Source organism: Protomyctophum parallelum, assembly GCF_964188405.1.
Source record: "Protomyctophum parallelum genome assembly, chromosome: 10".
Lineage (NCBI taxonomy): Eukaryota > Metazoa > Chordata > Actinopteri > Myctophiformes > Myctophidae > Protomyctophum > Protomyctophum parallelum.
The window spans coordinates 16713707-16726457 of record NC_139704.1 but is presented as its reverse complement, the minus strand read 5'-3'; the positions used below and the strand labels follow the sequence as shown (position 1 = coordinate 16726457).

Here is a 12751-nt window from a genome sequence, read left to right as displayed (position 1 = left end):
CGTTTATAATGCATCCAGCATCGCTAGTATGACTTTTTACCGGTCTCCGGCGCCTGGCAACACTTTGCTTTCGCGTTGTGACGTCATTGCATATTTTCCCTCCGTCCACAATATCTTTAGTGATGATCTTTAGCTGTGATTTTCTCAGAATTGAAGCTCAGATTGAGGTGATCATTCAGAACATCGATGTTTTAGGAGCTCAATAAAACATCCCTGCGACCTCGTGGTACTGCATTAGCGCTTCTGATGGAAGCCAAAGTATCTACCGGCTGCCCTGGAAATGATGGGCTCACCCATTCAGCCTGGAAATGATGGGTTCACCCATTCAGCCTGGAAATGATGGGCTCACCCATTCAGCCTGGAAATGATGGGCTCACCCATTCAGCCTGGAAATGATGGGCTCACCCATTCAGCCTGGAAATGATGGGTTCACCCATTCAGCCTGGAAATGATGGGTTCACCCATTCAGCCTGGAAATGATGGGCTCACCCATTCAGCCTGGAAATGATGGGTTCACCCATTCAGCCTGGAAATGATGGGTTCACCCATTCAGCCTGGAAATGATGGGCTCACCCATTCAGCCTGGAAATGATGGGCTCACCCATTCAGCCTGGAAATGATGGGCTCACCCATTCAGCCTGGAAATGATGGGTTCACCCATTCAGCCTGTGGGGCTTACGGCTGAAAACCTCTATGGTGGCACGGAAGCCATTAAACTTGATGGTCATGGAAGGGGAACCTTCTGAGAGCTTCATGGGCAAAGATAATCAACTTCAGAATCTCAGTGTTCAGCACAACACTGACAATGCTTACACACAGCACTTTGTGGTATAGACCGATTCCGTACCGGTTTCATGGTCGCAGCCTACGTATTTCCTGTAGGCGGACTCGACATAGCTGCGGGAGTAAAACCCTCACCAGGCGCACCTCTTCCACTACAGTGAACGGCAGAGTGACTGATGTTAGTTTGCCTCAAACTTTACTCCTTTACCTGCTTTTTTACTAACACTAACATTACAAAGATGCCCAGAACATCGAGATGAACCTGTGTAGTTTATGGCTGCTCCAACAGTAGTGGCAACATAAAAAAAAACAAAAAAAACGGAATGTCTAATATCCACCTCGGTGGCGGAGACCAGAGCCATTGAGTAATGGTTGAGACAAAGCAGTGAAGGGTCCTGAAAGATACGTAATTTCAGTCTTACCCAATACCCAATCTTTCTGTTTTATGAACACAAGGCTGCTGTATTTTATACCTCATACTAAGCATTTAAAGTATGAGGTATAAAGTACAGCAGCCTTGTGTTAATAAACAGAAAGATTTGGTATTGGGTAAGACTTGCGTTATGTATCTTTCACTGCTTTGTCTCAACCATTACTCAATGGCTCTGGTCTCCGCCACAGCGGTGGATATTAGACATTCCGTTTTTCTTTTTTTTTTATGTTGCCACTACTGTTGGAGCAGCCATAAACTACACAGGTTCATCTCGATGTTCTGGGCATCTTTGTAACGTTAGTGTTAGTAAAAAAGCAGGTAAAGGAGTAAAGTTTGAGGCAAACTAACATCAGTCACTCTGCCGTTCACTGTAGTGGAAGAGGTGCGCCTGGTGAGGGTTTTACTCCCGCAGCTATGTCGAGTCCGCCTACAGGAAATACGTAGGCTGCGACCATGAAACCGGTACAGAATCGGTCTATAGGAGATCTGCTGAGAAAATGCCATCCACCAAATGGATCATCATGACATGAGGTGTGTTAGACCAACTGGAAATTAATTATAACGGGAGGACAATTTAATGTTCACCATACTGACAGCGAATCTAATCTGCTCCCACGCAATGTTTACAACCCACCACTAAAGTGTTCAAAACAAGAGCTTTTGGTTCACTTCCACATTGTAAAACATTAATTTAGACTTAATTATTTGGCCCCTTGTCCAAATTGACGGATCATCCTCCCATTTAGCAATGGCAGCAACGAGAGGAATCTCCTTTGTAGTGGCTCCTGTTATCTGTTACAGAAAAGGAGTCCAAATAAATTGATTCCCCTGGCATTCCAAATTCCAATCAATACCTAAGCCTTCTACTGATTGGCAGTCTCAGTCAAGGCTCTAGTCCAGCACATGCCCTGCAATTTTGATGTATTTATCTCCTCCCTTATCCTCGTTTTATTTTAATAAAGCATTTGTTTTTTTACTGTGCTCATCAAAATTCCTTGCATAGACCAGAGTCAACTGAGGACATAAGGGACATTCTGGTCAATTTGGAGTGTTTTGTGTGGTCAGGCAGTAGGCGGGTGACCTCTGATGAAGCACCTGTCCAGACTGAGGCCCGAGGCTTGGCCGTGGTGGGCCTGTGTGTTGGTTTGGCAGGGCCATGCCCCCCTCAACGCACCCCCTGTACGACAGACACCAACTGCCAGATCCACTCTGTCATCTGAGGAGTAATTAAAATGCTACACTGTAAAGGTATTAGAACCCTTGGGGCTTTGGTGCACGTGCACACACACACACACACACACACACACACACACACACACACACGTGCACACACACACACACAAACACACACACACACACACACACACACACACACACACACACACACACACACACACACACACACACACACACACGGTCCTGGCTGACCCAGTGCCAGGGTGGTTTCGCCACCTCAGGGGACTTCTAACCAAATGATCACCCCTAGTGATGGATGGACAGACCTCACCTCAGCATCAAATTTTTTCCCCCGCATATGTTCTCTAATAATGGTCTGACCATGCTTATAATGTGAGATATTACTTATGCTTGGCTAACTGAATTTGCCCCAAACCATGGCCATCTGGCTTTTGTTGACGATTTGCATTCGCATTTGCATACTCTTCTGGCAGTGCACATCCTCAGAAGTTCCAAATTACCTACCCCTCATTGTTGTATGTAATTCATGCTCTTTCCATAAGGCACACTATTCATTGGGGGGGGGGTCATTTATTTCCTCCTGGAGCCCCACTGATGTCCTGGCAGACGGACAAAGGAGGTGAGGGATACTAAATGAATTCTGTTGTGCTGTGTGTTATCCCTGGCTATCAACATAATTTGATTAGTGACCTGGTGACTATGAATGTGTGGGACCTCTTCATTGGGGTGCCTTAGGGGCTCCTGGGGTGAACGGTCCATGTTAGAGGGATCAGGCCTCTTCCATGGCGGCCCTGCCCTCGTGTCATGTATGGACACAAGCGGGCGTCTGTGTGATTAATGACCAAACTCGTGGTTGCCATTGTCAGCTTCTGGTGACTTCACACAAAAGCCAAATGCCCTTGTCGCATTAGCGCCAGTGTCTGGGAACACTATGGGCTGTAGCAGTGTGCATACATGCTATACCGGCCGGGGACTACACATGCAAAACACAGACAGTCACTGTCCCGGCTTTGCTTTATTAATTCAGAGAGTCTCCGTCTGTCACATTATTCGCGTAGCATGTTTCTGGGCAGCCTCCGTAGCCTCTCTGAAATGATGTCACCTGCCCAGTATGCACCCGGCTAATTTGATTAGTGCACCACCGATGTCGTCCATGTACGCGTGCTTCATCTGTTATCTCCCTCTGCTAATAATAATGTGGCATATTATTAGGAAATGAAGAATAGGCCTGCCGGCGTACCCAGCAGTGTTTTCTGAAATGGAGAAGTTTTTGTTTAAATGAAATGTCTGCATATTTTAGTAGATGAATAATTAGAAGGCTTTAAAAGCTTGTGGTAATATAAAAATTTCATTTGACTCTTGAAGGGTTTTAATTTGGGAGGTGCTCACAGAATCCTTTGGCTGGCATCGGTGGAACAGGAGGAACGGTCGCCCCCACAAGATTAATTGTTCATTATTATCTCAGTAAAGCAATCTTTTCAATGCCATTCCTAGTTCGGAGAGAGATTAAAAGGGATTTGACTGACCTTGTTAACAGCACAATTATTTCAAACAACTGTAAATGTATTTTTTGGTTTGATTTAATGCCTTTCTGGGCCCCGGGATAACGTTCCAAAAGGTCACAGACAAAGACACAGACACTACAGATGTATGCTTGCTGCTTTTGTGAATTCTGACTAGAGCATGTATCTGTTTTCTTAAAGATGGAGTGCCATGCTTTTTTTCCACCCAAAAACATGATCATCAGGTATTATTATTGTATAATGAGGAAGATTTTTTTTCTTCCAAAAAGTGTACAGTATTTGTTAAAATGTCATTTTTATGTGAACACGCCCACCAGTTCATTAAGTATGCTTGGTTTGCCTGGTGGGTGGTGATGGGTGGTGATCCACCTGAACTGAAGCCACACCCACAGCTGTTGTTGTATGATAAAGGGGGAGGGGTTAGGGGAGGAGATTATATTGCGTCACTAATACTATATCACAGTTTTTTTCATTGGCTGTCATTTGACTGTCAAGGTTTCAGCCTCCAGGAAGAAACCCTAAATACTAAGGGAAGACATCATTGTCCATAACCTCATGAACACATGAAAAACTGGAAGAATACAAAAATCACGGCACTCCATCTTTTATAGTTGTCTCAGTGAATTTGACCGTGTCAGACTCAACAATAAGGTTTATTGTTAAACTGCCTCCCTTTGTGTGAGGGATAATTAAAAAAAAGTGGTTTTGAATCTATACAGTATATAATATCAGAATTTATTTCAGCCCTAATATCGGTATCGTTACGGCTCCAGAAATCCAGTACTGGTTGTGTTGTGTGCAATTTTCCTCTGACAGGAACAGGAAGCCTTCCCTACTTTCCTTAGACTGAAGTGTGAATAAATAAGTCCCACGGCTCTCTACGGTGCCACCTTATCTACAGCTAAATCCTGTTTTCACCAAAGCTATCACCTTTAATAAGAATCACTGCTAATTACATCTGTGGCTGGGGTGCAACCCTTCGCACTCCAAACCTAGAGTTGCCGCATACTCCCCCCCCACCCATACGCCCCAAGCACAGCTGGATTGTCTGTCACGATCCCCCCCAAGACAGACATATCTATTTATTTTAATGATTAACTTTGCAGTGGGAGGCACTGCTGTTATCAGTGATTTCTAAACATTGAGGCACAACGATGTGCTGAATCTGACAACTGTGTACTGTTTGTGGCTGAGAATTTTTCTAATAGGTGTCAGCATTTGGAAGAACATGGCTTGTGCCTCAGTGTGGGGGGGGGGGGGGGGGTTGGAGAGGGATGGTGGTTGACTTATAAATGTTTCCATACATTGTTTTAGAAGAGGAATCGACCGAATACAAAAGATAGAAAGTGGTACGGCCAGATGTTTAGTTTAAGCCGTGCGGGAGTCATAGCGTCCATAGCGTCTACGCACACATTGCCCCGGAGACTTGAGCAGGTTTTAAGCAGTTGAGAGCTTAGGATTACAGTGGCTTACATCCTTTGACCCCCCCCCCCCCCCCCACACACACACACACACACACACACACACACACACACACCGCAATGAATCTCCTGAATGAAATATACACAGTGGACTTTTATTTGAAAAGAAAAAAAGAATCTCTGCTTATCTTCCTCCAAATGAAAAATTATTCTCTTTCTTGGTTTTCTGTACGACAGACGGTCCCATTTTGTCACGCCCCCCCCCCCCCTCATCACCACCCATCCCCACCACCATGCACCACCCCCTTCCTCAATGTGGAAGGAAATGAGTTGAGGGAGCAGATTCCTCTCTCTCACACACACTGAGATCTCAGTAATCGTGTGGCTGCGTGTCACCAGCGTGCCACAATGACAGCAGCATTTAATTAATCCCACATCCCACCAACCCTCTCCCTGCCTTCTACTACTGGTGGCTTCTCGCTCAAACTTCTCTTTCCTCTTCACTTTCTCTGTGTCTCTGTGCAGCTGCTTGCGTGTGTGCGTGCGTGCGTGCGTGCGTGCGTGCGTGTGTGTGTGTGTGTGTGTGTGTGTGTGCGTGCGTGCGTGCATGCGTGGGGGGGGCGGGCGAGTTGGGTGTGAGTTGTGGTGTATCTCCAGTCTTCTCGGCGCTGTGTGCATAACTTGTAACTTGTGCAGTCACCAGGCAGACACCGCTGTCACTTTCCCACTCTTCTCAAAGTGGGAAACTATATGGTCATACAGTGGCATATGTGTGGTCTCAAAACGTGTGATGCCATCACTGCCAAACTTGTCTGGTGGCAACTCCAATTGCGACCCTGCGAATTAAACGCATGCACAGACTCCAAATGAAACATTGTGCGTGGAAACATGCATGTTCGTATATAGGCCTAGATGATCTTGTCTTTCAGGCGATGCTGTCGACTGTCACTTTCGCTGAGTTACGGCGATCTTCCGTGTGACACGCCTGGTGTCTTATGGGCAGGGCAGTAATTAAAGGCCTTGAGGTGTCTGGACTCTCCCTCGGGCGGCCCAATAAATGACGACAGCTTGTATTTTACAACCCTTTAAAGGTGCTGATATGGCGGAATTGTGCCTCCCCAAGATGTCCCGGAACCATGATACCCTTGGGCTGGACCACCGTTTCCCAAACAGTGGGCCGGGACCCATTTGTGGGTCGCGGACACATTGTTATGGGTCCCTCTATTTTTTGTTTCCTACATTTCGTTTTTAATTATTATTTCCAAACAAAAAGAACATTCCCCCAAAAAAGCTAAACCTTTTCAATACTTTTTATTTTTATAAAATAGGAATCAAAGAAAAATTTGAAAACAGGTGAAAAGAAGCGGTTTGGACTAATTGACACTAGATGTTGGCTCTTCTGTCTGGCTGCATGAGGAACCATGGTGGTCCTCCCTGGAGAGGTAGAACCAGGTCTTGCCTGAAGATTATACTGTCAAAGGGGCAATGTCTTTGAGCTGTAAAAGCCAGACTTTTACTCTCCCGTTCAGTCTTTTTACTTGACACCAGAGGGTTGTCAAAATGTATGTTATAAATGTTGTACATTTCCTCTGTTCTGTTTCGTAGTTCCAGTCCGCCAGCGAGTCAGTGTGAAACATTGTGGAAAGACGTGCGCTCGTGCATATTTCACGTCTAACGACATTTACGTACATTTCGACTTTACGTTCGTAAACCAGTGTTTTCTTGTAACACAAGTGTTACTGTGTTATTTTCTCCTGTGACCTCAGGCAGTGTAACAATCCAAGCTATTAATTCCAAGCCAGACGAGTTCCATTTGTACTTAATGTACACGGAGGGTTTGACTGTGGAACGGGGATGGCTGCAGACGGACGCACGCGGCAGAGAGCTGACCTTGGGCTGGCTGCTCAGTATGGCGCGGCCGTGCCGAGCATTATGTTAGCAAAGTGGGCCTTGCACAGGCTGCACTTGCATGCGATTAGGCTGTCAACATCTGAAAATAATGAGCTGCAGGCCTGAGGAGCCACATTGGCATGCAAATACTGTACTGACATTTAAAGCTGGCTTAACACAAATGAAAGTGGAGAATGGATCGAAGAGGCACTCCTTATATACCTCCCACTCCAGAGACCCTGCAGATCTGCTGGGGGTAATGGACGTACTGGTACGTTCAGGACCTTTAGGAATTAAATAATTATTCTCCGCATCAGACTTCTTGGACAAATGGGGCTTAGGGTCGATTAAGTTCTGTGGCGGGGAGGGGGGGGACGTGGTGTTGATCTCATAAAGGGCATCAGGAGATGTATGGCCTCTTACGAGATCATTTAAACCACTTAATGGGAGACAGGAATTAATGGGTGCCATTGAAGAGAGTCAATTATATAGGGATTTTCAATAACATATTGTGTATAATGCATGGTGTAATGGCACAAGCGGGCCCTCCGCTTGTTCTGTTGTTGTAGCCCGTTTTAAACGAGGTTATTGACTCTGCTTTGGGCGGGTGGGCACCGGGCGCGCAAGTGTCCGTCAGCGATACAGGCGCAGTGTCATTGCCGGGTTGGGCACCGTCTTGCCGGCGATGGCTCTTGTTAATTTGTATTAATGTCAGGTAATTTGGAGCGCGGACGGACGCACGTGAACGCTGTTAACGCATTAAGATGACGGAGGAGCTGGTTGAGTTTTCGGGGGCCCTTCTGGTTTCAGGTCACTGAGTAATGTGAAGAGATGGAGGGAGGGTCCTGGCCTGGAGGAGGGGGGGGGGTGCTGGTCAGAGACGGAGGGGAAAGGACAACACCCCCGCGCGGGCACACATCAGTCACTCTTGACGCATCTCTCCCACCGGACGCGGCACGTTCACCTCCCCTGGTTTACAGCACCAACAGGCTGTGAATGTGACTCGCAGCCGGAGGAGCGAGGGACACACACAGAGTTACAGGACAAGCTGGGGGACGAATTCAGAGAAAGGAAGCAGGTTATATTCTGCTCGTGTGCGCGCCAATGGGCGCGGCGACTGCTGCCGTCGGAATGGCAACCATGTGCTCGATCTCAATCTCTCTCTCTGCGGCTGTATTGGTCTGTGTCTCTTCGTCTTACGCGCGTTTGCACGCAAATGGCCGTTCCCACACACGCAGGCGTTTGAATGTGGGAACGCCATGAGGCTTTGATTGTCAAATAAAAAGCTGATTAGTGACTCTGTGGCTTCCCCGCTTTAAGAATGTATGGGAATTAACGCACCGCTCTTTCTGCTTGAACCACCGACTGTCATTGTCACCATTTATGCCTTTTCGTTGTTTATGAAGTATGTACACAGATGGTGCTAGTAGGTGCACGCACGCACGCAGGCGCACACACACACACACACACACACACACACACACACACACACACACACACACACACACACACACACACACACACACACACACACACACACACACACACACACAGTACATCAGATCAGACGTCTACACCCACAAGCACGTTTTGATTATTTTAAACATCAAAACCACAAACTAATTTAGACTGAGGGGTTGGGAGGTGTGGTTGAGTGAATCACATCATATCCAGAGTATTATATTGCATTAGCCCAGTACACAGCATGTCTTTCTTTTAGTGTGTCTCTCTCTCTCTCTCTCTCTCTCTCTCTCTCTCGCTGCCATATTATTTACAAACACACACATGTATGCAAACATTTAAACTTTGGCAAGATTGCAGGCATTATGGGAGGCCCAGAGCGTGGGTTTGGCTTGGGACCTCAGCACGACTCAGCATTTAAGAAGCTGTTAAATAAGAGGCCTGTTTGATGTGCAAGATGTTTATAGTCGGTAGGAAAAACAAGCAACTCCTAAATAGAATTTGCACATATCTGAATTAGATGTGTTTTTTTGCACAATGTATCTAAGTTTACAGTATATGAGCACAGAGTATTTGCAGATGCTGTTTTTTTTTTAATACCTTGTAGTAACAAAGTACCTTTTTTATTCTAATTCCTTGTAAGAAATAGCTACAGCTTTTCCCAGTTGATCGGAATACAGTCTGATTAGTTAAGTTCTCTGTGGGGTTTTTAACTTTGACTGAGCATTAGTAATTCTAATTCCGTAATACAGCCATACACGTTTCCTTATCATCTTTTTCCAAAGCCCACACTAGCCTGGCATGGATAATTAATTGATAAACCATTTCACTGGTTTTTAAAGAACAAAAAAGTCAAACACACCCTCTCAGTATCAGCTCACAGGCTGTGCCTAATGCTGTAAGCCTTTTTATGGTCCAGAAGACATTTAAGCCATTAGCTGCACATTATAACCTTTCATTCCTTGTGTTTTTCACCATTTTATAATGTCCCTGATAGGAATGTACCATGGAAATGCCCCTTAGCCACTTTCAACCTGGTGTCCCTATTTCGGGCATGTCATTATAGTTGAACATTACAAGAAAAAGAAGAAGGAACAAAGCGACGCACTGTGAACTTGTAGATCTGCTATTTGTGCTACTTTCAAACATTGTTGAACGTATACAATTAAGTGGCCTTAAGTGGCTATTGTTGGGACGTTGACCCTGAGCACAATACACACCTGGGACGTGAAGAAGCAATCCAAAATCAATCAAAACTATTCATGTCGTTGATGCCTCATTCATAGAGGTCGATGCCTTTAGTTGTGACGAATCGGCTATAGCGCAAACAACAGTTTGAAGAAACTATATTTGGGCAGATTAATTGCACGCAAAAGAAAGCCACCCCCGGTATGTTTAAGTCCCTTTCTTTGCACTGCGGACAGGTTTAGCCATCAAAGGCCCTGTTGACCAGGGCCCACATTGACCTCTATAGGAAAACCGCTCATTTTTTACCTCGGAAGGATCCTTGAACTGCTACTGACCTGACCTTATTGACCCCTAATCAGTCATAGGGCCACATGGGTTTTGCCTTTTTTCGATCAACACTAATGGTGCCGATGGAGAAGAGACCCTGGTCTGGTCAGCTACTGGCCATGGTGATGTCATGCTGGGAGAGCTTTGATACTGGTATCTATAGGAATGCAAATGTGACCAACACAGTACAATTGGAGTAACAGCAGACGGGGGCAGACACAGCAGCTGCCCTCATTAGTGTTACTCACTTGGCTATACATATAATATAAAAAAAAAACATGATTAGGGTGCGATTGACACACCGGAGAAAAATGCATGTGTCATCCTGCGTTGTGATGACTTTAGTGACCTCGGTGATGGAACACGTGAGTGATTAAGGCATTGTCTAAAAGGGGAGAGATGAGTTCGGGGTCGTCAGAGATCGCTAAGGTCATACGGGGTCGCCAGGAGTCTGGTTCATCAATTTTTGTCTCGTGCTTTAGTTACCCAGATTGTGACAAAAGGCCGCTCTGCTTAATGTATGACGCTTAGTTAAGTTTCTCATTTGTCTAAAGAGGAATGCGATTCAGTTCACTATAACAATGGCACGTTCAATTCAGCACATTAGGCTAAGTTGCAATTCATCACGCAGGTGAATTATCTCAGTGGGGTCTGCTTATTCTCAGAGCTTTCAAATGGCCAAAATACCTCAGTCATTTTGAGACCGTGGACGTAATTGATTTAAAACAGAGAGATCATCAATAACACGTATAATGGTAAGCAGAAGGTAGCTTTTAAAAGGTTGCCGTGTTTGCTAATGAAATGGCAGTGATGTCATCCATTGGAATTGTTTTGTGGGGTCTTTTAGACCAAAGTGATTGGAAAGGCTTCTCGCTAATCAGTAGGTCATGTGGACACTGCTGCGACGGTGTTGATTTGGTCGACTAATACTATGACGTCGACTACCTTTTTCCACTGATGAAAACTAAATGGAAACTAAAACTAAGATTAAATATATTGACAATTTTGTCAACAAATACAAACTAGACTAAAATGTTAGGAAGTCAATAGTAGACAAGAGATGCTGTATAAGTCATTTTACACTTGGATGCATGCTGAAAATAGCCGATCTACAAGCTCAACTAAAATCTTATGATATTTAGTCGACTAAAACTAGACTAACACTAAGACATTCCAGGCGGCTAAATGTGATTAAATCTAAATGAAAACTATTCAAGAGACTGACTAAAACTAAAATTAAGATTTGCTTTCAAAATCAACACTGGGCGCTAAAGACACTTTAAAATCGGTTTAAAAAGGTAGCATATTCATCAGCCTGTCGAAAGGAGGCGCGATGAAAAGAAAGGAGCCGAGATAAATGCAAACAGATTTTCATTCAGGCTTATTAGGGATGAGTAATCTTGAACCTTTTTTATGAGCGATTTAATTCATTATAATGCTGTATTTTGCTGCATTTATTTCACTCATGTCATTCCGTTTTGGGTCCATAAAAGACCGCCATGTGAAAATTGTGTCGGCTATTAAGCATTCACTGTAGAGCCTTGGAGCTGCAAAGACTTCAAATAAAGTGAGTATGAACACAACCCGATGCCAAGGCTTTCTCATTTAGGATTTTCATGGCTTTCTTTTTCTCTGTATTTAACCAATTTAGGTCTGATGTTGAAATTAAAGAAATTAATGTATTTAGCCGTGGACCCCCATCTCATAGCACTCATAGCGTGGCACTCGGTGCTTTGTAGATCTGCTATTTTTCAATAGCTAAAGTATAACACAATGCTTAACACCGAAAGGGGCTTCCGTTCAGAATGGATTAAACTCGTACACAGATCTGACCAAAGCCCAGGCAAAATATAGAACATGATAAAGAAATCACACACGTGTTTGAAACGTCACTGAGGCGAGAGACCATTCTAAAAGCGGAAGAAACGGGTTTACTTTAATTCTAAGCTGATCTGGTATAAGGCATAGGGCAGCGTTGGTCTATATTTAAGGTTTGGATCACTCCTGCAGCGTTTAGTGGCTCCCCTATACTGTAATTAAAGCTTTCACTGTGTTAAAGGCCTGCCTGTGTGTGTGTGTGTGTGTGTGTGTGTGTGTGTGTGTGTGTGTGTGTGTGTGTGAGCGATATGATTTTGTGTCGGGTCCTTATGTGCATTTGTGCAAGTATGATGGATGTAAACTGTCTTCTTGGGTAGTGTGACCTTGGATGTATCAACAGCAAGTTACCCTGCGTGATATCCCATCCATGTCTATTAATGAAAAGGTTGAGTTGGCTATACCATTTGAGTGTATTTGCGTGCACACCTATATCTGCGGGTTCCTGCTTGAATGAGCCGCAACCACATTATTAAGCGTGGTGCCTGCCTGGAGCCCGGAGCCAAGTATATATATTTTGTCCTCTGCAGTGACTGGCATCCCCAGCAGGGTCTCCGTGTACCACCCTCCATATGGTGGCTCGTCATTAGTTTTCTGTAGCCTCGGTTGCCTGCGAGGCTCATCAAACCCCAGAGTCCAATCTCTCTACAGAC

At 45.0% G+C, this 12751-nt stretch overlaps 1 protein-coding gene across 3 annotated transcripts in view; it reads left to right on the top strand.

Moving 5' to 3' along the window:
- The window catches only part of macrod2 (mono-ADP ribosylhydrolase 2), a 689196-nt gene that overhangs the window by 86816 nt on the left and 589629 nt on the right, over window positions 1–12751 (top strand). The gene's annotated exons all lie outside the window — the stretch shown is intronic.